The sequence below is a fragment of the Dendrobates tinctorius genome, unplaced genomic scaffold (genome assembly GCF_039654945.1).
Source record: "Dendrobates tinctorius isolate UK_male_01 unplaced genomic scaffold, ASM3965494v1 ptg000047l, whole genome shotgun sequence".
NCBI classification, from domain to species: Eukaryota; Metazoa; Chordata; class Amphibia; order Anura; family Dendrobatidae; genus Dendrobates; species Dendrobates tinctorius.
Window position 1 is genome coordinate 1,096,774 of NW_027361715.1, and position 23,831 is coordinate 1,120,604.

Here is a 23,831-nt window from a genome sequence, read left to right on the forward strand (position 1 = left end):
CACTATCAATCTCTGACAGTGAAAGTGATGGTCACAATACCAGTAGCACATTGATTCAAGTACTCATAGCCCTCTTACCAGTGGGTTATCATGGCAGTTGGGGGCCTGTGATAGGCCCCCATCACTACCTTCTCGGTGACATGTATGAGATTATAAATTTCACGGCATATTTTTATACCTTGGTGCTACAATATATAGTACAAGCTACCAAATGATCACAGGTTAAAATTCCCTAAGTGGAAAAAAGTGAAAAGTTTAAGAATATTAAAGCAAAAATGAAAAAACGAAATATTCAAATCAACCCTCTTTTCCCAATACAAATTCAAAAAAGGAAACATATTTGGCATTTCCACATCCGCAAAAGTTTAATAAGTCGGAATATACAATTATCCCCTTTTGAGAAAGCAACATGCGAATCGCACGTCAAGGGGGCAGTTGGGAGACGTGCGGACTCTGCCATCATCTATGGGTAGGCTGGGTTAACCCCTCTATTATTTATGTGTCTGGTGTTATTTTCATTATATATGCTCATTAATAATACACAGGCTTATATTGCACTACCATTTAGTATGATTACCTTATCATGGGTTCCCACTCACCCTGGGTTATTTAGAGGTCCGCCCTCTCCTTGCTGCACCAGCTTAGTGTCCTCACTTTCTTTCCTTTCTGTGCCTTTTGTGCTTGGTATATTTTGATACATGAATTTTTTTAATGTGTGATATTATTTAATAAAATTTAGTTGTATTTTTATTTTGGTGTTGCTTCTGTACTCCGTTCTTCTGGTTTGCATAGGTTTTGGGAGTATTCCACATTTCTTGTTAATTATATATAGGGAGCGAGGTATTTTCCCTGCTTGACCAATTTGACAGGATGATACTGCTTATTTGACTTCTGTTTAAATTCTTTAACTCAGATGGTAAACATGTAGAAAAAAATAATATATTGCCACTTATTGGGACTTATGAACAGGAGTTAGATGAATCATCAATGACTATGGCAATAACTAGCTAAAAATATCTTAGACAGGAATCATGTTGTTGAACCAGAGATCCAAAGACCAATAAATATCTCTAGTGCTGCATACAGTATATTCCATAGTATCTTGTAAAGATGAGTGTATTGCCTCAAGTTGCCCCTAAACTTTGTCCATTTCAGTGCTTTATGGCCATGGACAGGAGTTGCACAAATTTTCTGAGCTTCCGGGTTCCTCAGAGCGGCTTTTGATTCACCAGCCTGGTGTAACTTCATCTGTGGGGCGCATAGGTGACGTCTCGACAGTCCAGCTAAACATAAGCAGAGCCTGTGTTACCTTAGGGTAAGGAAATATGAGCAATTTCTGTCCACCATCCGAGATCACTGACTTTGACTATGGACCGCTGTTGCGGGAAGTGACCCTCTCATTTCTAGTCATTGGTATACAACTATTACACAATTTTATACTAGAATTCTGGCTTAATTAACACAAAACAAAACCCAGTTGCATATTGTTATATCGTACTCAAAAAAGGGGTGTGACCTAGCTATAAGGGGCGTTGGTTACTTCTAATAGGGTGTGGCTTGAGATTTTGTCAAAATTTTTGGTGCAAACCAACCCAACCAATAGTTAGTATAAATTAAAACTATACAGTATAAATGCACCAAATATATTAAACGATGTTAGGCAATGGGATAATTTTTGAGCATAGGTAGACAGTCTACTTGTCTAGTCTAAGTATACACTGTCTAAAAATTAGGATTAGTAAATCTGCCACTAAAGAAAATATTTTACATTTGACCTTAATGTCATAGAATTATTTTTCTATGCCTTATTGTAATCCAGCTTTCCTTCCTTGACATATGTAGTGCATTTTCTACCTGTCAAACATTTAGTAGACAAAAATATCCATTTTTTATATGCCCCAGTGTGTAGCTGTCTTCAAGAAGTGAATTTCACCTTTGGATAATAAAATTACAGCAACATGAAAAGATCCTGGCATACTTTCTCATCTTTAGGATGTAATATTTCTAGGAAAATGATATGATTGATGGCTGTGCTACCTACAGTCAAACCGTTAGAGGGACCAAACAAGAGAAGGGATTTTGATCTGATAGCAATGCTCCAGGGCAAGGTTTTATAATAGTGCAAGGTAGATGCATTTACATATACCGTATATCATTCCAATCCTAGTGATTTCAAGACTTTATCTGTTGTGTTGTAATCGTACTACATTAACCAATTCAAGAACGTGCCACTTACCCTCGTTCCTGATCAGGCTTTTTTTTATCTATTTTTTCTATACAAACGGTTTAAAGAGATGTAAAAATGTTCTAATTCAGATTTTTCAGTAATTTTTGCATTTTTCACTTTTGAATTTATTTTTATGCCACTATCACATTCAAAAAAATTTTTTGCTGATATCAGGCAATATTGGAGGCAATTTATATGTTTTTCTAATTTTTTTATTTTTATTTTTTATGAACACCTAGAATTACTAAAATACATTTTAAAAAAATTGTTCCCTGTAAAAAATATGTGCATATTAATAGGGCATATTTATTTTTTATTTTTCAAAGCACAGGTGGGGATAGTACTAGCAATTTGGATTGACAATGACAGGCATTTTTTAAATTAATTTATATATTTTGTATCTGTTTCTTTTTTCTTTTATTTTGCGCATTATTCCCCCCTCCTAAAAACAAACAAACAAACTAAAAAAACTTATTATTTAAATAATGAAATATTATTAATATTTTTTTTTATTTTCAGCTTATTTCCCTTGAAACTGGGGATGAAATATTATCCCCAGTTACACGGGAAATGCAGGCTCCTGGCTGCACTACAGAGCTGTCCGGGTTTCCTATGACCGAGCAGCTCCTTCTCACTCCCTATTCACAGTGATCACATGACCAGGAAGGAGGAAGCACCATCGGCACGTCTTTAGCGCTCTATGTAAAGCAGTCAAGAAGGAACAAACATTAATAAACTGTCTGTGCCTTCTCCATGGGGACTTCGGTTGTCTCTGTTTTAGAACGTCACTGTAAAGTAGGAGCAGGACCATCCAGAGGTTTAAAGTCAATAGATGGTCCGGATGCTGTTAAACTAGAAATCTAAATTATCTTTTCCCTCACAATAAAAAAATGTACATAGTGCAAAAAAAAAAATTTGAAAGTTGCAGAAACCCTCTTACAGTATATAGTGATTAACCCTTGTTTATATCAAATTAGAAATCTGATTATAAAGAACCTGTCAATTCTGGAAAAAAAAATATGACCATAGATGAAATAAGACTTTTCTGAAATTCTTATTATCAGTAAATCAGAAAATGATATTATCTACAGTAAGTATTAAAGGGATGAAGATTTTACAATTATTTCACCAGAAGGACCTTAGATTGAGTCTTCCGTTTAGATCTGATCAGGATACAGAGTAAAAATTCTAATTTGCTTGTTTTTATGAGGTTTTGGTGCCTAAAATACAACCGTAGAATTTAGCTATTTTCTCACAAGCTCACCAAAAGTAAATTAGCAAATGTGTTGAATTAAAGCAAACGTTCACTCTTCATAGTAAATGTGACTACACGTTTCAAATGTACACTCAATATACTTTACAGCCTGTGTTCTGCTGTCGGATCCCAACTAGCAGCAAACCAGTAAAAAGTCAACAAAAAATACCCTCATCTCTCATAAATAGCCTGAAATTTTTTTTATACAAAATATTGTTATTTAGCAGGCATGTAAAACGTACATGTGCTTTATTCAGCTCAGCTAAAAGAGGACATAACTGCATATAAATGGTTGATCTGCTTCTAAATCGTTAATCAACAAGAGGGGGATGTAGCTTCTTCTAAAGAGTTAACCTGCAAGTTGCTTCTAAAGCGTTAATCAGCAATAGATATATATATATATATAGTTGCTTCTAAGGGATTACACAGCAAGAGAAAAAAACAATTGTTTCTTATGAGAAATATGAGTCTCTCACTACAGATGTACAAGTTATCACTAATGCTGCAGCTTCTAGCCTCCTCCTTTTTCTCCCCCTTCAGTTGCATAACTCACAAAAATCTTAATAAATTGCATAATCTAAATTGTTATTTACTACTTTGATATTGATGATCAATGAATAGTAGATAACCTGCAGTACTCAAACACCCACTAAACAGTGTCCTGATGTTCTGGAACAAGCATGGTTTACATCCAGGAGCCGGAGATAATAATGGCTGACAAGTGGGGTATCAATTTGACAATGATGACCTAGCTATGGTCATTAATATTGAAGTAGTTATCAAACCCTTTGACTACTTTGCGCATATGGATGTAACTGTATGTTCTCTACTAGTTTGACCATGTGGAAAGGGGCTCAGGAGCAGAGTGATTGATGCCGGCATATGCCTGTGATGCCAATATCTGTCTCTAAGATGTGCGGAAAATAATAACATATTTGGTATAGTCACACCCATAAAAGTCTAATCTATCAAAATACAAAACTAACCCAATTGGTAAATTTCTTCATCAGATAAAAAAAATGCCTGAATTGCAGTTTTCTGGTTAATAACAGACCCCCTAAAAGAATACAACAAAAAGCAGTCAAAATGTCTTATGGACCCAAAAATGTGTTCAATAAAAATATCAGATTGACATGCAAAGAACAAGTCCTCAGACAAATCCATTAGCGGAAAGGGAAAAACATTATGTCTTACAAAATTAAAAATAATGACACTGCAGGAAATGGTCATCCCTACTCTTACCTCCGTCCCCCCTTTTGTTATGGGCTAAATTTGCTTACAAATAACCACTAATAGTGGGAGTGAGTCACAGCATTTTATTATTTTCAATCATTATAACCTTTGGTTGAGAATCACAGTAGGACACTCATGACCAGGATAAATGGTGTAAACCAAGTACTGATCTTCATTTACAAAACCACCACCTGCTGTGGCCTCATGAGCATCCAAGGAACCAAACAACAAGCCCATGCCTAAAAATTATCCCGGGTCTCTCATACTCCCTCCCTGCAGTTAGCACACTCTTGACTTGCACTGTGAGCACAATTATTAGGCAATCTGTGTTTTTCAATATTAATTTCAATATTGAACAACTATAGTGCTGTCGCTCAATCCAAAAGGTTAATAAAGCTGAAACCTAGATATTTAAGAAAGTAGCAGTGATTTTTTGGGGGGTTTTCGTAGGAGAAAAGCCACGCGTGCAGAATTATTATGCAACTAAATGAAAAATGTAAATTTTCCCATTTCAATTGTTTATTTTCATCTGTTAAAGTGAGAATAATAACAAAAAACAATTCAAATAGTAAAAAATACATTTCTGATTTCTGAAAAGAAATGTATACAGGTGCATCTCACAAAATTAGACTATCATCAAAAAGTTAATTTATTTCAGTTCTTCAATACAAAAAGTGAAACTCACATATTATATAGAGTCATTACACACAGAGTGATCTATTTCATGTGTTTATTTCTGCTAATGTTGATGATTATGGCTTACAGCCAATGAAAAGCCAAAAGTCATTATCTCAATAAATTAGAATACTTTATAACACCCGCATGAAAAATGATTTTAAAATCTGAAATGTTGGTCTACTGAAATGTCTGTTCAGTAAATGCACTCAATATTTGGTTGGGGCTTCAATGCCATCAATTACTGCATCAATGCGGCATGGCATGGATGCGGTCAGCCTGTGGCACTGCTGAGGTATTATGGAAGCCCAGGTTACTTTGATAGGAGCCTTCAGCCTGTCTGCATTGTTGTGTCTGGTGTCTCTCATCTTCCTCTTGACAACACCCCATAGATTCTCTATGGAGTTAAGGTCAGGCGAGTTTGCTGGCCAATCAACTACAGTGATACTATTGTTTTTAAACCAGGTATTGGTACTTTTGGCAGTGTGGACAGGGGCCAAGTCCTGCTGGAGAATGAAATCTCCAGCTCCATAAAGTTTGTCAGCAGAGGGAAGCATGAAGTGCTCTAAACATTCCTGATAGACGGCTGCACTGACTTTGGTCTTGATAAAACACAGTGGACCTACACCAGCAGATGACATGGCTTCCCAAACCATCACTGATTGTGGAAACTTCACACTAGACCTCAAGCAGCTTAGATTGTGGCCTCTCCACTTTTCCTCCAGACTCTGGGACCTTGATTTCCAAAGTCTAGTATGAAGTATTAAATACTGTATAGGGGGACCACAAGTCATTTTCTATAATAACCAGTAAAGGCTAAGCAAACGGATGTTAGTTTTATAAATAGTCTGTTAGCCTTTATGGCTATTGAGTGTGACAACCTTCGCGGCAAGGTAGGGATGTGCTAACTACAGAATTCCAGTCCTCATCTGACATTGACATCATGGCTTCAGCACAAAAACTGTGTCAGGAGCCTCATGACATGATTTTCTATGGTGGAGCTACTGTATGCAAGCCTTACATCACAAAGCACAATTCCAAGCATTGTTTCAGTGGTGTAAAGTACTTAGCTAGTGTGTTTTGAAACATTGTACAAGTGTTTCGTGGAGTGATAAATCTCACTTTTCCATCTGGCAATCTGAAGAGTCAGAAGAGTCTGGGTTTGTTTGATGGTAGTGACTGAGTTTGGCAAATTCCAGAAGATCGTTACTTGATTGACAGCATTGTGCAAACTGTAAAGTTTGGTGGAGAATGAATGGTCCTTAGTTATAGAAAAGTTAAATCTTAATGCTTCAGCAAACAAGACATTTTGGACAATTGCAGCTGACAAACTTTTCGAGAACACAATTTGAGGAACTCCATTTTCTGATCAGGCATGACTGTGCCAAGTGCAAAACAGCAAAGTCTATAAAGCCAAGGTTAGGGGAATTTGGTTTGGAAGAACTTGACTGATGTGCAAAGAGCCCTGACCTTAACCCTATCAAACACCTTTGTGATGAACTTGAATGAAGATTGTAAGCCAGGCCCTCTCCTCAACATCAGTGTCTAACCTCACAAATAATCTTCTTGACATATGGGGAAAATTTCCTGGTTTCTTGCAGTCTAAGGAGTAACATTTCTCCTTGTGGAGAGTGACAAGCCAAGCCTGGCATGTCAGAGTCAGGAGACTTATAAACCATGCATGCTCCTCTGGGAAATGAATTATGCAAATTGTCTCTTCAGAAAGGACTAGAATTCTAGCTCCACCTATTTGAAGTAGAGATCCTAAAAGTCAATATCGACTCTTTAACGAGCCTTGCAATGTGCAAATAGGATAAAAGCCAAACCAGGATCTCACTTTGCAGATATGGTGTTTCGGGGTGTTGCCCCTCATCAGTGCAAAGTAACAGATCTGAATAGGCTAGGTGAGCGGCTCTTAACTGGGGTCTAAGGGGTAAGAGATAATTTACATAACTTTTTTCTTGTAGAAAACCTTCCCAGAAGAGTGGGCAGTGTTATAGCTGAAAGGGGAAAACTAATTGCATATTAATGCCTATGGATGCCTATGGGATGACATAATAGCTCCTATAGGTGTAATATGTACTGTAAGTGCCCCAGTTTTTCTTTTTATATAATGTATTTACAGACCTTAATTTGTAAACTTTTTTCTCTTACCAGAGTTTTATTTAAGTCTTTAAAGAAGAGCACAGTCCATGTCACGTTATAAAGTGTCAGAAACATATAAACCATTAGTTGTAAAGTATATTAGTAAAATGAAAACTACATAATTTATGCATAACCAAAAAAAAAAGATAATAATATCTTGTAATATCTTGTGCAAAATATCTCATAATGTGTGCCTTCAGGTGATATAATTAATGAACACAGAAAGGCATCTCAGTTGATTTAAATTTAATTTCAAATCTACCCAAAATCGGCATTCTCCGCGTCCCATATGAGTTTTTTTTTTTTTTTTTACTTCTGGTTTTAATCAAACCTTATTACTTCCAGAGTAGAGACCGCACAGCAAATCTAAGAAGGGGTTAATGGAAAATCTCTAATTATACAGGATGCAAGCTTTTTTTCCCCCCACTAATATATGTGTATGTAGGCAACACAGCTTTGCCATTAAACTTTTATTTTATGATCTCCTGCTGTTCGCTTTATGTAATAGAATTCTATTTTTTAAGCTGTCCTAATCTTGTACGGACAATGCATTATTATGAGAATGAACCGAGAAGCTGTTTGTTAAACTTACAAATACTTTTCATTAATATTTAAAAACTACTCACGCAGCGCTCTCTGGAAGATGGTCTCTATTATTGGGTTAAGACAAAGCTGTTTTAATGCAATATTAATTGCACATACAATAAAAATACAGTAGCTGGGTCACTTAACATGTTCCACCCATTTTGACTTTTTGGGTAATTATTTTTTCTTTTTAGATTTATTTTTTATTAAGAAAAAAATATTTAGTTTAATGTTATTTTTTAGTGCAACTATTTCAGCTTCCCTGGGTCAACTGTATTGGAGACATGCATTGTAATAAGTGTGCAGGAGAAGTGAACCCTCTTGGGTTGCCAACATGTAAGGTGTAGGGCCAAACTAGAGCAGTTTGGGAAGTACGGTGGCTCAGTGGTTAGCACTGCAGCCTTGCTGCATTGGGTTCCTGAGTTCAATTCCCACCAAGGACAACATCTGCAAGGAGTTTGTATGTTCTCCCCGTGTTTGTGTGGGTTTCCACCCAGTTCTCATAATCTAAATTCCCTATCCCTATTTTTGGAGTGTGGGATGAATGAGGTCTGTAAAGCGCTGTGGAATTATTGGTGCCATATATGTGAGTAAAATAAATAAATAAAAATTTGTGTAAGTGAGTATGAGTTTTCCACCTTAAGGATATGTGCACACAACTTATTTTAGTTGGAAGAATGTCTCAAGTGGGGTACCACAGGGCTCTGTCCTGGGCCCTGTATTGTTCAACATCTTTATCAACGATTTAGATGAAGGAATTGAGGGTAAACTGATTAAATTTGCTGATGACACAAAGCTAGGAGGGATAGCTAATACTAGAGAAGAGAGAGAGAGGATTCAAAAAGATTTAAATAAACTGGAGAAGTGGGCAGCAACTAACAGAATGGTTTTTAACAGGGAGAAATGCAAAGTACTACATCTGGGCAATAAAAATGAAAAAAGCATATATAGAATGGGAGGAATAGGGCTAAGTGACAGCACATGTGAAAAAGACTTGGGTATACTAATAGATAACAGACTGAATATGAGTCAACAGTGTGATGCAGCAGCAAAAAAGGCAAATGCAATTCTAGGATGTATTAACAGAAGCATACAGTCTAGATCACGTGAAGTCATTATTTCCCTCTACTCCTCTTTGGTCAGACCTCATCTGGAATATTGTGTCCAGTTTTGGGCACCACATTTTAAAAAAGACATCGACAAACTGGAGCAAGTTCAGAAAAGAGCGACCAGAATGGTGACCGGTCTGCAAACCCTGTCTTATGAGGAAAGGTTGCAGGATTTGGGAATGTTTAGTTTGCAAAAGAGAAGACTGAGAGGAGACTTAATAGCTGTCTACAAATATCTAAAGGGCTGTCACATTGTAGAAGGATCAACTTTATTCTCATTTGCACAAGGAAAGACTAGAAGCAATGGGATGAAACTGAATGGGAGGAGACACAGATTAGATATTAGAAAAAACTTTTTGACAGTTAGAGTGATCAATGAGTGGAACAGGCTGCCACGAGAAGTGGTGAGTTCTCCTTCAATGGAAGTCTTCAAACAGAGGCTGGACAGACATCTGACTGGGATGATTTAGTGAATCCTGCTTTGAGCAGGGGGTTGGACCAGATGGCCCAGGAGGTCCCTTCCAACTCTACGATTCTATGATTCTATGATTCTAAGAAGCTGGTGGCTCGGGGGCAGAAGAAGCTGGTGGTGAAACGCGCGTCGGGGTGAGGGGACACCCGAGCATAACTCCTGTGGCAGCTTAAACAATACAGGTAAAAAGATCTATTTATATCTCTTCACTCTGGCTGAACACCGGGCCGACACCAATATAATGAATCGGATCTTTCCCTGATAGCACTACTAACATAAGCTTTATTTACTGATTTTTTTCATTCGGCTTCAGGTTGTTTGAGTTAAGAAAAGATTTTTTACTGTGACCATTCTTTGTTACATTAACTACCTGGTATATTGTTGCATTTATTCTGACACTTGGAGGCTTCACATAAACAGAGTGGACTGTATATTTTAAGGGTGTCACTATACTGCAAACCATTGAGTAGTTGTTTACTCATTTCCTTGTTTTTCCATCTTATTATACATTTTTCTACTGGGCGCCCCCTATATGGCATTACTGTCATTTATTTTTATTTTGATTTTGTGGCTTTTAATTGGATCAATACACGTATATATTTGCTGGATCTCTTCGTGTACCCTCATTTATGTGTGGGAAATGTTGTTCTAGGTTGTTTGAAGTGCCACTAATATTTGGGATATTTTGTTGAATTCTTTGTATAAAATAAAAAAATCTGCTCCATAAGTATAATTTTTTTAAAAACTCAAAGTACCTTATGTAAATGTATGCAAGAAAAGAATAAAACAACGAAGATGCAAGTCCAAAGTAGGTAAATAAAATATACAACTTTATTAGTCAAATACAATAAAAAATGTGGGGTGGGGAAAATGACTGATAGTGCTGCGGACGCAGTCCGTCGCGACACTAACATATGAGTTATATACTGTACATATAACAAATATATCAAAATTACGATATGTAATTACAAGAGTTGAGCGACTTTTGATTTTTTAGGGTCGAGTTTCGTTTCGTGAAACCCGACTTTTCCAAAAGTCGGGTCGAGCAAGATCGGCCGACTATAGGGAAAAGTCGGGGTCATCCCGAAACACGAAACCCAATGTAAGTCAATGGGGAATAAAAGTCGGCAGTGAGAGGAGGACAGGAAACACACCCACAGTGCCCATTTGAATGCCAAAAGCATCAATTCTTCTTACTTAAGCTTGTCAACCTTAATTAACTTCATAATACAAGTTACGCACTGAAAAATGGGGGTTATTTGGCTAAAGTTGTGGGGGGGTAGGGCTGGCTCCAGGTTTTCAAGTGCCCTGGGCGAAAGAGTGCCCCTTTAACACATACCACAACTCATCATGCTCCGATACGGCAGAGAAATAGCGGTATAGTACAATGAAAAATACTTCACTTTTTACATCTCATGACAAGGCCCATCTATTTCTCCATACAGAATCATTGGTCCCATATAATGTTTGAAACAGTATATGATGAGCTCCACATAATGCTACAGTATATGTTGGTCCCCATGGATGAAGCTCCACTGTCTTATGGGCCCAAATAATGCTCCAAACATAATGGGCCCCATTTCTAATGCTCTAGTGTATAATGGGCCCTGTAAATGCTGCTCCAGTGTCTGATGTCCACCTTTGGAATGTTCCAGTGTATGGTGGGCCCCATCTATCATTCTCCAGAGTATAGTGCTCCCCAAAAATTGCTGTCCCAACATTGAAAACAATCAAATAAGTCTCCTCGCTAGGGAATCCCTGTACTAGTCTGGACTCCTCGTCGTTCCCATCTTCCATCTCACTGCACAGTATTTCAACCTTGCAAGTGCTGTGATCCTGAGCAAGCAGGGGGGGCCCACTCGTTGGCGACGGCACTGCCACAGGGCCCCTGATAGTACAGTGGTGTGTCTGATGGCGGGTGGGCCGAACCTGCACTTTCATCTGCAGCTTCCTCTTTGTCACCGTGTAAGATGGAACTGTATATGGGAAGGGTAACCTGAGTTTCATCAGGGTCAGATTCAGGCCGTGTAGCGTGCGAGGGGAATGTAGTGGTCTGGGTCAATGTACCAGCAGATTCATCGAGCAGTGGCTGGGCATCAGTGCACTTGTGTTGCCCCCAGGAGTACGGTCGCCACAGTGGCATTACCTTCCTCCTAGGGAGTGTGATGTCATGCTTGGGAGCAACGAAGGATCTCTCTAGCAGGTTAACTGATTGGGCGGCATTAATCCCACGAGTCATGACCCTCCAAACAGCGTTCATGAAGGCAAAGTGTTTGTTTTACGTGGGCAGTATGGTTGCAAAGCTGAACCTTAAAGGAATGTCCAGAAGGGCACCACCAGGAGTGGAGCCTACGGTTTAATTCGACTCCACCTGGGAAACCTCAACCATGCAAGCTACAGAAAAGATGCACACATTTCAAGCTTAATTCCGTTAACGAACGAGACTCCGTCATGCCCCGCAGTCCGAGTCCAGCTTACTAGAGGGACACGTGAGGCTCTGGCACACGAGATTGGCCAATAACTGGTGTGTCATGCCCTTACATGTCCGTGGCTGCATGTGCGCTACACTGAAAAGGCCAGCGTTTGTCGCTTACAGGTGAAGATAACCCGCTGAACAACGTTAGTGATGGGGATCTGTGATTACAATTATTACCCGCGAACGATGATTTCCTAGTAAGTGCAGGTCAATCACAGTTCCGGAATTAGGCCTAACCGTCATTCCTGAAAAAATGAAAAACTTACGTGTGCAAACCACAGGTGCTGTAGCTTGCTTAACAGCTCGCCAGCCGTTCTCAGGCCCAGTATGGATTACACGTGATTGCACAAAGGTGAGAAAGGGTACCGTATCCCCAGATAACATGTATGGATAGCATAGTGTACACATTCAAAATATATGTCTATACATCAGGAGGCAGGCTCAGACGGTGTTAGGCCCAGTAGGAATTGCACGTGATTGCACAAAGGTGAGAAAGGGTACCGTATCCCCGGATAACATGTATGGATAGCATAGTGTACACATTCAAAATATATGTCTATACATCAGGAGGCAGGCTCAGACGGTGTTAGGCCCAGTATGGATTGCACGTGATTGCACAAAGGTGAGAAAGGGTACCGTATCCCCGGATAACATGTATGGATAGCATAGTGTAGACATTCAAAATATATGTCTATACATCAGGAGGCAGGCTCAGACGGTGTCAGGCACAGTATGGATTTGATGGCCCAAACTACACAGCGGAGGAGCAGGGAGAGGTAAAGATTGCAAATGCTGGGGCCCTGCCCAAGCAAGGGGGGCCCACTCGTGGGCGTCGGTACTGGCACTGGGCCCCTCATAGTACGGCGGTGTGTCTGACGGCGGGTGTGCACCACCACCGTCAGAGACCCTTGATTGCACTATGAGGGACCCTGTGCCAGTGCCCGCGCCCAAGAGTCGGCCTACCCACCTGTCAAGGGCAACGGCACTCGCACGGTGTCGTGCGCTAGGTGGTGACTCCGGCCATGGGGGGGGAGGCAGCACAGTTAGGGAGTTTTAGAAAGTTTCATATGTTGATGTTGGACATTCAGCTGATGCAAAAGGCGAAATAGGTCAAGTCCCAGGAAGAGGTGGACCAAAGCAAGCCATTTTTCTGTCACCCTATGTGTCATCAGGGGAAGGTGGGTCAAAATCCTTGGAAACCCATGCATGGTTCATTTTAATGAAGGTTAGATCATCCACATTTTGGGTTGACAGACGGGTCCTTTTTTCTGTCAGGATTAATCCAGCTGCACTGAAGACTCTTTCCGATAGCACACTTGCAGCTGGGCAAGCGAGCTCCTGTAAGGCATATTGTGCCAATTCAGGCCAGGTGTCCAGTTTAGCGGCCCAATAGTCAAAGGGGAATGACCTGTGTGGGAGATCATCGATATGGGAGGAAAAGTAGTTTGTAACCATAGTTGACAACTGCTGTCTCCTGTCACTTTCCATCGATGCAGTATTACCAGTTGTGTGAGCGGTATTTGAAAAATCAGTCCACAACATTGTCATGAAACCCCTGTCTCCAACGCCACTTCTGCTGTGTGCACCACGAACACCTCTGCCAAGCTGCCCCCGGCCCGTACGGCTCGTGTGAGAACCATCACCGCTGCTGTGTGCTGGGAATGCCTCAAGCAACCGATTTACCAGAGTTGCTTGTTTATTAGCCAATATTAGGTCAAGGTTCTCCTGTGGCATGATGTTTTGTAATTTGTCTTTATAGCGTGGATCCAGGATGCTGGCCAACCAGTAGTCGTCATCGTTCATCATTTTGGCAATGCGGGGGTCCCTTTTTAGGATCTGCAAGGCATAATCTGACATGTGGGCCAATGTTCCCGGTGTCAATGATGCACTGCGAGTGCTGGTTGGAGGAGCACTTTCTGGCAAATCCACATCCCTCCAGTCACGCACAAACCCTGTACCAGACCTTGCCACGCCAACATTTTCACTTGCCCCACGAGATGCATCCTCCTCCCCTAAGTAATCATCCCCATCATCATCCTCCTCCTCCTCTTCTTCCTCCACCTCGTCCAGGAGAGGTCCCTGAGCAGACAATGGGTGAATGTCATCAAGGATTCCCTCCTCGTCAACATTGGCTGCAGATGCCTGCTCCTTAAGGTGCGTCAAAGTTTGCATGAGCAGACGCATAAGTGGGATGCTCATGCTTAGGATGGCGTCGTCTGCGCCGTGTGCATTCCTCAAAACACTGAAGGACTTTACAGAGGTCTTTCAGTTTCGACCACTGCACACCTGTCAACTCCATGTCTGCACTCAAAGTGCCTGGCCGTGTATCCTCCCACAAATGCATTATGGCCTGCCTCTGCTCGCACAGCCGCTCAACCATGTGCAAGGTGGAGTTACACCTTGTTGCAATGTCGATAATGAGGCGGTGGTTGGGAAGGTGGAGCAATCGCTGCAGCTTCTGCATACGAATGGAGTGTACAGGCGACCGGCGGATGTGCGCGCACAGTCTTCGCACCTTCTGGAGCAGGGCTGTTAACTCCGGATAATTTTTGAGGAAGCACTGCACCACCAGGTTCAAGGTGTGAGCCAAGCAAGGTATGTGGCTGACTTTTGAAAGGGCTATGGCTGCCACAAAATTATGGCCATTATCACTAACTACCTTGCCTGCCTCAAGATGTACACTGCCCAGCCATGACTCAGTTTGTCACTGAAAGTACTCGGCCAGCACCTCGGCGGTGTGTCTGTCGCCCAAACACATCATCTGCAACACAGCCTGCTGACGCTTTCCACTAGCTGCTCGATAGGGGGACACCTCGTGTGCAACAGTGGCAGCTGCAGATGGAGTGCTCGTACGACTGCGCTCTGTGGACGAGCTTTCGCTTCTGGAGGAGTAGGAGGAGGGTCGAACGCCTACAGCCAACTGTTTCCTATACCGTGGGCTAGGCAGCACTGTCCCACCACCGCTGTCCCCTGTGGACCCTGCATCCACCACATTAACCCAGTGCGCAGTGATGGACACGTAACGGCCCTGGCCATGCCGACTGGACCATGCATCAGTTGTGAGGTGCACCTTTCCACTCACTGACTGCTTGAGTGCATGGACAATGCGGTCTTTCTCATGATTGTGGAGGGCCGGGATGGCTTTGCGAGAGAAGAAGTGGCGACTGGGTAGGTCATAGCGTGGTACTGCATAGGCCATGAGTTCGCGGAAAGCTGCGCTTTCCACCAACCGATAGGGCATCATCTCAAACGAGATTAGTTTGGCAATGTGGGCGTTCAAACCCAGTGTACGCGGATGAGAGATTGAGTACTTTCTTGACCTACTCATAGCATCTGGGAGGGTGAGCTGGACTTTAGAGCTGCATATGGTGGAAGTAGCGGTGGACAGGGCGGACTGAGAGAGGGTTGATGATGGTGATGGACTTGGTGTTCTTTCTGATGGCCTAGATGAAGTATTTCGTTGATATAACAGTGGGATTCCCTGACTGCTGTGGCCTTGCAACGACACCTCAACATTTGCTGCTGTGCTGACCGGTGGGCTTACAGTGGGAGAAACAATGTAGCATTGCTGACTACCTTCTTTGTGATCAGTTGCACATGTGGTACTTGAGGTTTGGTGTTGTGTCCACGCTTGCAAGTGCATGGTGGTTAAATGTCTAAGCACGCAACTGGTATTCAAATTTTTCAGATTTTTCCCTCGGCTAAAGGTCTTTGCGCACTTCTTACAGATAACCTTGGCCTGATCATGAGGATTTTGTTCAAAAAAGTGCCACACTGCACTCTTCCTACTTTGGCAGTCATTTTGCGGCCTAGCACGCTGTGATATTTTGACCTTCTGGACAAGCTGTCCAGCAACTCTTTTGATTTTTGGAACCTGTCTTTGGAGTGCTCCGTGCCTGCTAGATAACAGCTGTTGCGATGTCGATGTCTGCTGTGGATGCTCCTCATCTGAGCTATTGGAAGCAGCACCCTCTTCCCCCAATGGATGCCAATCTGGGTCAACAACTGGGTCATCCATCACCTCCTCTTCAATGTCATGTGCACCTTCCTCTGTGTCACCGTGTATGGTGGTATAGTGTGCGGGAAGGGGCACCTGAGTCTCATCAGGGTCAGAATCTGGCTCTGTACACTGCGAGGACAATGTAGTGCTCTGAGTGAATGTACCAGCAGAATCATCTATCAGTGGCTGTGCATCAGTGCACTCCATGTCAGATTCATCTTGGCCTGGGTAATTCACCATTTCACTTGGTAATCCAGGCATGGTATGTAAAAACAGCTCCATGGAGTAATCAGTAGTATGGCCTGCGTCATCCTTCAATCTTGGTTGGGGTGAAGGACACAAGGAAAGGTGTGGTTCATGAACATGAGCCTCCAATGATGACTCAGTGCTTTTACTTTTTACAACTTCAGAAGAGGAGGCGATAGAGCTGGAGGCTGAGTCATCAATGTAAGCCAAAACTTTTTCCTGCACCTCTGGCTTTAAAAGCGGTTTGCCAACTCCTAGAAAAGTAAGCCTTCGAGGCCTTGTGGAGCCAGACGATGACGCAGGCTCAACACCTCCTGCATTCGGTCCTATTTTGCTTTTGCCACTACCATCAGATCCACCACCAACACCATCATTACCAGCTGCCAACCCCCACCCAATTCCACGGCCTCTTCCACCAGCCTTCCTCATTTTTGGTAGAAATGTAGACAAAATCCAACAAACTATATAGTAATGTAAAACAAGGTACAAGGTGTCTATAGGACAGGGGAGATTTTGAATTTCTGCACACACTTGTGGACACTGGACACTTATGGATTGTGTGAGGCCCACTGAATATCAGAGCGCTCTGTCACAGGCTCGATGGCACAGGTGTGAAAAAAGTGACTACAGGATCACGGAGATTTTGAATTTCTGCACACACTTGTGGACACTGGACACTTATGGATTGTGTGAGGCCCACTGAATATCAGAGCGCTCTGTCACAGGCTCGATGGCACAGGTGTGAAAAAAGTGACTACAGGATCACGGAGATTTTGAATTTCTGCACACACTTGTGGACACTGGACACTTATGGATTGTGTGAGGCCCACTGAATATCAGAGCGCTCTGTCACAGGCTCGATGGCACAGGTGTGAAAAAAGTGACTACAGGATCACGGAGATTTTGAATTTCTGCACACACTAGTGGACACTGGACACTTTTGGATTGTGTGAGGCCCACTGAATATCACAGCGCTATGTCACAGGCAGAAATTGGCTAGTGTATCACAAACTACAAGGTGTATATAGAATTGGGCAGAATAGGAATCTCCCTAGAGTGTAGGCCTGTAAGAACGGAACAAGTCCTCCACTTATCCTTCCACAGTGACACACAGATAGCTTCACTGTGGCCGTGATAACAGCCGTTACACGGTACTGAGAGGAGCGTGCACGTACACGGCTGTCCGGTGTACGTAAAATTGTCAAGCTCCGTGTTTTTTAAGTATACGGACTGACACATGCTGTCTCTCTATAGTTTTGAATGGGATCAAACAGCAAATATATTTAACTGTTTGAAAGCTATACAAAACTAGAAGGTGCAGGTCTGTAAGAACGGAACATGTCCTCGACTTATTCTCACAGAGTGATACACAGATAGCTTCACTGTGGCTATGATAACAGCCGTTACACGGTACTGAGAGGAGCGTGCACGTACACGGCTGTCCGGTGTATGTAAAACTGTCAAGCTCCGTGTTTTTTAAGTATACGGACTGACACACGCTGTCTCTCTATAGTTTTGAATGGGATCAAACAGCAAATATATTTAACTGTTTGAAAGCTAGACAAAACTAGAAGGTGCAGGTCTGTAAGAACGGAACATGTCCTCGACTTATTCTCACAGAGTGACACACAGATAGCTTCACTGTGGCTGTGATAACAGCCGTTACACGGTACTGTGTGAGGAGTGTGCACCGCTGTATGGTGTGAAAAAATGCACGCTCAGTACCTCAGCAGGACAAAAAAAAAAAATTGGGATTGCTTTTAAAAAAGCAGTTTGCAGAGCAGTGGGTAAACAGCAATGCAGCCGTCAGGAAGCCTTAGAAGGCAGCCTAACAACCAACACCGCTGATCCACCAAAATATAGCCTCCCCTTGCACTGCACACACAGTGACTGGTGTGTTGTACAAGCAAAATCGCTAGCAGCAGAAGCAGTTTTTTTTTCTTCTTCCCTGCCTAACGCTCTCCCTACAGAATCAGCAGCAACCTCTCCCTATGCTAAGATCGGCAGAAGTAAGATGGCGGTCGGCATGCACGCCCTTTTATACCCCCTGTGATGCCCACCAAAGCAAGCCAATCACTTGCATGCCCTTCTGAATGATGGTGGTGACCCCTGCCTATGTCATCACGTTGCCCACAGTGTCCGTGGATCCTGATTGGCTGAAAAAGAGCGCAAAGCAAACTTATGAAACGCGACTTTGGCGCGTAAGTCGCCGACCTCGTGGCCGACCTCATCCTAGGGTCGGGTTTCGTTTCATGAAACCCGACTTTGCCAAAAGTCGGCGACTTTTGAAATTTTTCGACCCGTTTCGCTCAGCTCTAGTAATTACTGTGGAGACACAGCATTGTGTCTTAATTAACCAAATGTATATTTTTAGCAAACCAAAAAGAATAGACTTTTATCTGTATGTTGGATGGTCAAGAGAAAACAGGCTTTTGTTTTTGTAAGTCTGTAATATTGACTTGTATTGTGTGCTTATCCTTGATGACATGATATGCTAATTAATCATTCTTTAGGCCAGGCAGTTTGTTGATATTTTAAAACAGAGGAGGAAAAGCTATGCAAATAGATTAAACAATCAAGTAATGTTACTTGATCTCATCTTCATTCTTATCCTTTATGTAAATACTTAATGAAGGACACTTGTTAAATATAAAAAAGGTTTCATGCCTCGGTATAGTTGGACAGAGACAGAGAGAGACAGCCATAGATTCTGTCAAGACATCCAAACATCCAAGGGATCCTACAGGACTACTGCTAATTCATCATGGCTCCATCATGTGGGACATGGATCTATCATTCTACACGAAACAACCTAGGGGTTTTCGACCCCAGATGGAAGCATACAGATCTGCTCCATTGACCACCGCGGAAAAGTGGATACGATGGTGGAAAGCCAGGATTGAGACCCACCAATTGCCTGGCTCCATGAAGATGTTCGCAGAATCCAGGTTGTGACTCTCATGTCAACTGGCTTTGTACCTCAATGGACTCTCATATTCCTAAGCTTTTTGTTACCTCCTCTCTGTGTGCATGCCACAGGTGGGGTAGCTGACCCTGGAAGCTCTGAAGTAACAGCTGCCATTATCCCAACGACTCAGCAGAAGAGTGAGACTCTGTAATGTGCTTCATCTTGGGGTATTTTGCTGGGACTGTTCTACAAGTTATCTGCCTGTTTTGTGGTTCAATAAAGCATTGCCACACTGTTTTACCCTCACCCTGTGTTGTTTGAGTAGCATTATGCCCACATTAAAAGGAGAGCGGGCGTTCAACGGGACGATCCCTGGGCCAGGTGGTTGTGGCTAGCGGACCTAGGCACCTGCTGACCCCCTCGTGTCTCCACAATTACTATTGATATGGAGACCAATATGGATTAGAATTGAAACAGTTATTAAAGTGCAAAAAGTGCTATAATCTAAATTCATATACTGATATCCACACATCTAAAATGTGTTAACCACTGGATTACAGTGAGGAAAAAATAATTTAGTCAGCCAGCAATTGTGCAAGTTCTCCCACTTAAAAGATAAGAGAGGCCTGTAATTGACATCATAGGTGGACCACAACTATGAGAGTCAAAATGAGAAAACAAATCCAGAAAATCACCTTGTCAGATTTGGCAAAATTTATTTTTCAAATTATGGTGAAAAATAAGTATTCGGATCCCATATCGTCCCGTCAGCCAGAGCCACCGGACAATTCCCCCTAATATCCCACATCATCCCATCAGCCTGGGGTCAGAACCAGAGTGCTGAGTGGAATTGCCCTAACTTCCATACTAATGATCCCTTTAAGAGACCCTGGCAGCAGATCCAGAGCGCTGAGTGGATTTGCCCTCACTTCCATACCAATGATCCCTTTAAGAGGCCATGCGGTCACAACCACAGTGCTGAGTGGAACGGTCCTAACTTCCATACCGGGGATCCCTTTAAAGGAGGCCTGGGGTCTAAACCAAAGCTCTGGATGGATTTGCCCTGACTTCCATACCAATGATCACTTTAATAGATCCTGGGGTCACAATTATTAGAGCGCTGGATGGATTTGCCCTAACTTCCATACCAATGATCCCTTTAAGAGGCCCTGCGGTCAGAACCACAGCGCTGAGTGGAATGGTCCTAACTTCCATACCGGGGATCCCTTTAAGAGAGGCCTGGGGTCAAAACCAAAGCTCTGGATGGATTTGCCCTGACTTCCATACCAATGATCACTTTAATAGAGGCCTGGGGTCAGTACCAGAGCATTTGAAGGCAATTGCCTGGCGTCAGAACCAAAGCGCTGGATGGATTTGCCATGACTTCCATACCAATGATCCCTTTAAGAGAGACCTGGGGTCAGAATCAGAGCACTGAGGGATTTGCCCTAACTTCCATACTGGGGATCCCATTAAGAGAGGCCTGGGGTCAGTACCAGCCCTAACTTCCATACCAATGATCCCTTTAAGAGACCCTGTGGTCAGAACCAAAGAGCTGAGTGGAACGGTCCTAACTTCCATACCGAGGAACCCTTTAAGAGACCGTAGGGTCAAAACCAAAGCACTGGATGGATTTGCCCTAACTTCGATACCAATAATCCCTTTAATAGAGGCCTGGGGTCAGAATCAAAGCGCTGAGGGATTTGCCCTAACTTCCATACAGGAGATCCCTTTAAGAAGGAAGATGTGCCTATGGGATGGAGAAAGTGTGATGGGTACTGTATATGGATTCATTTCTGTCATGTGCCCTCTGCTCCTTTCTGGGGGGCAGACAATGGCTGGGAGCTTATGTTCCCGGGGATGCTAGATTTCTCCCACCATGTCAGTGTCTGCTGAGGTGTTGTCGTGGAGTGAGAAAACTGTTGCTCATAGCAACCAGTCACAGCTCAGCTTCTTTTAAACAGCTCTCGTGAAATGAAAGATGCTTCGTGATTGGTTGGTGGTACACACACACACATACATACATTCACTTTTATACATATAGATTTCAATCATAATACACATTGGTCTCCACATCAATCATAACTATGTATCATAATGTTGACATATTTGTTATATGTATATAACTCATATGTGAGTGTTGCGTCGAACTGCGTCCTCTGCACTACCAGTCATTTTCCCCTCCCCACATTTTTTATTGTAACTGACTAATAAAGTTGTATATTTTATTCACCAACTTTGGATTTGCATATTTGTTTTTTAAATCTTTTCTTGCATGCATGTACACCGATGAGTCCGCAATTGATCAATAAAAACACACGTGGTTATTTTAATGATTTTATCTTATTGTCATACTACCTAGATGTGTATTTCCATCCTTTTTATCCCCCTTTTTTGAGGTTTTGTTAACTTATTTAAATGTATAAATGGTTTAGTTTCCATTTTGGAGGTTACCGACTCTCTTTAATGTCCCCAGGAATATCATCTGACCTAATCATATTTTCTGTAATATGCTATTTCTAAGTAGCAAACATAGCAGACGCTTTGTCTATTGATTACATTCTAGATGCTCCCACTTAGATCTGTATATTGTTATTCAGGAAGGTGGAATATCTAACATTGTAAAATGCCCCCTCAGCTACCGTACAATTACTTTTCATTATTTTTGCCTTCTTCTAGTCAGACAAGGCGAGCATTCATAGCTGGCAACGATGTTCAGCTAAATACAAACTGCCAAAAATTACATTCATACAACAAATCAATAATGTTCATTAAATGAATTGTAAAAATCAATGTAATTATGTGTTACATATCCAATTACGATCCTCTCGACGCACATTCTATATCTATTATCAACTGACAAAACTAAGTACATTTACAGTCAAAGCAAAAATAATGCATGGCCTATGACACTGAAAATTAGAGAAAAAGCCTTTGAGCACAATTCAGTTTGAGGATGGAAAAAGAGCTCAGTTTCTCAGAATTTCTCCCATTTTGACTTCAGTCAATATAGGCGCATGCAGAGAATAAATGGCGCTCATGGTATAGAGCACCTAGGCCAGTGGACAGTTGCTGAAAAGCTCTATGTGCTTCAGTACAAGACATGTCAGATACTGATGTGTGGAGATATTCTCTACATGTACTGAGATAACCTTTCATATATACAGTATATTTCATATATATATATATATATATCTGAAGGAGAATGTCACAATTACAAACGTCAAAATGCCTCTAAATGAAGTCGGAAAAACTCTAGAGAGGGGTAAAACAGCACTGAATAGGGCAGGACTGTTTAAGAAGAACACCAAAGATGGGGTCATTGAGCTCACCTGGTGGTGTTGGGTGATGGCTCAACGCCTGTTTGGGCATGAATATCCACTGCTGCTGCCCCGTGGCTGGAGGATATATTTCAGATGTGTATTTACCAAAATGGAGAGAACCAAATTAGGCAGGTTACGCTGCGGGGAATGGAGAGCTTTGGAACTTCAGATAAGGTTTTTATTAGTTCCAACCTGTTTAAGAAGAATGTCAAACATGGGGTCAGTAAGCTCACCTGGTGGTGTTGGGTGATGGCTCAACGCCTGTTTAGGCATGAATATCCACTGCTGCTGCCCCATGGCTGGAGGATATAATTCAGATGAGTATTTAGTACCAAAATGGAGAAAACCACATTAGGTAGGTTGCGCTGCAGGAAATGGAGAGCTTTGGAGCTTCAGATAAGGTTTTTATTAGTTCCAACACATTTCAGTGCCGAACTAATAAAAACCTAATATGCTGGTTGGTACTAATAAAAACCTGATATTTCTTTAGTTTTTTTTTACTTTGAGAAACTCATGGGTACTAATTAAAACCTTATCTGAAGCTCCAAGGTTCCTCATTTCTCGCAGCATGGCCCGCCTAACGTGATTCTTTCCATTCTGGTAAATGAAATCAGAGGCATATAAAAATTACATTATAGGACTCATGCAAGGACTAAACAATGGACTAAAATAATGATGGGATAGATGAGCAAAGTCATATTAGTTGGGGTCTGACACCTGGCATCCTCAGCACTTAACGGATGAGCCTGCTATGCTCCGCCCCTTCAATTACCAAAATGCCGAAACAGATTAAAACTGATCATTGGTGGCCACTTGGCACCCCCACTTGTCTCATAATAAGGTATACTACTGATACATCATGAATTGTTAATTCATGGACAATCCCTTCAAGACCTGGGCAACACTTTAATAACATACCCACTCTTATTGTTTGTATTCATTTTTGTGTTCAGCTTAATAATTTATATCTTCCATAAACCTGCATGAGTGATTTAAGCTAAAGAACTATTCAGGCCACTCTAGTAGAAATCTTCTACTGCAGTTCAAGAATTCACATGAGTGGCGGACAATCCATTACAACACAGAGGTCCTGGATTTGTCATAGCCTGATACTCAGCTCAACAGGTCTTTCATTTGGGGCATGAACATTGATATTCTTTTCAATCTCTAAGCCTAT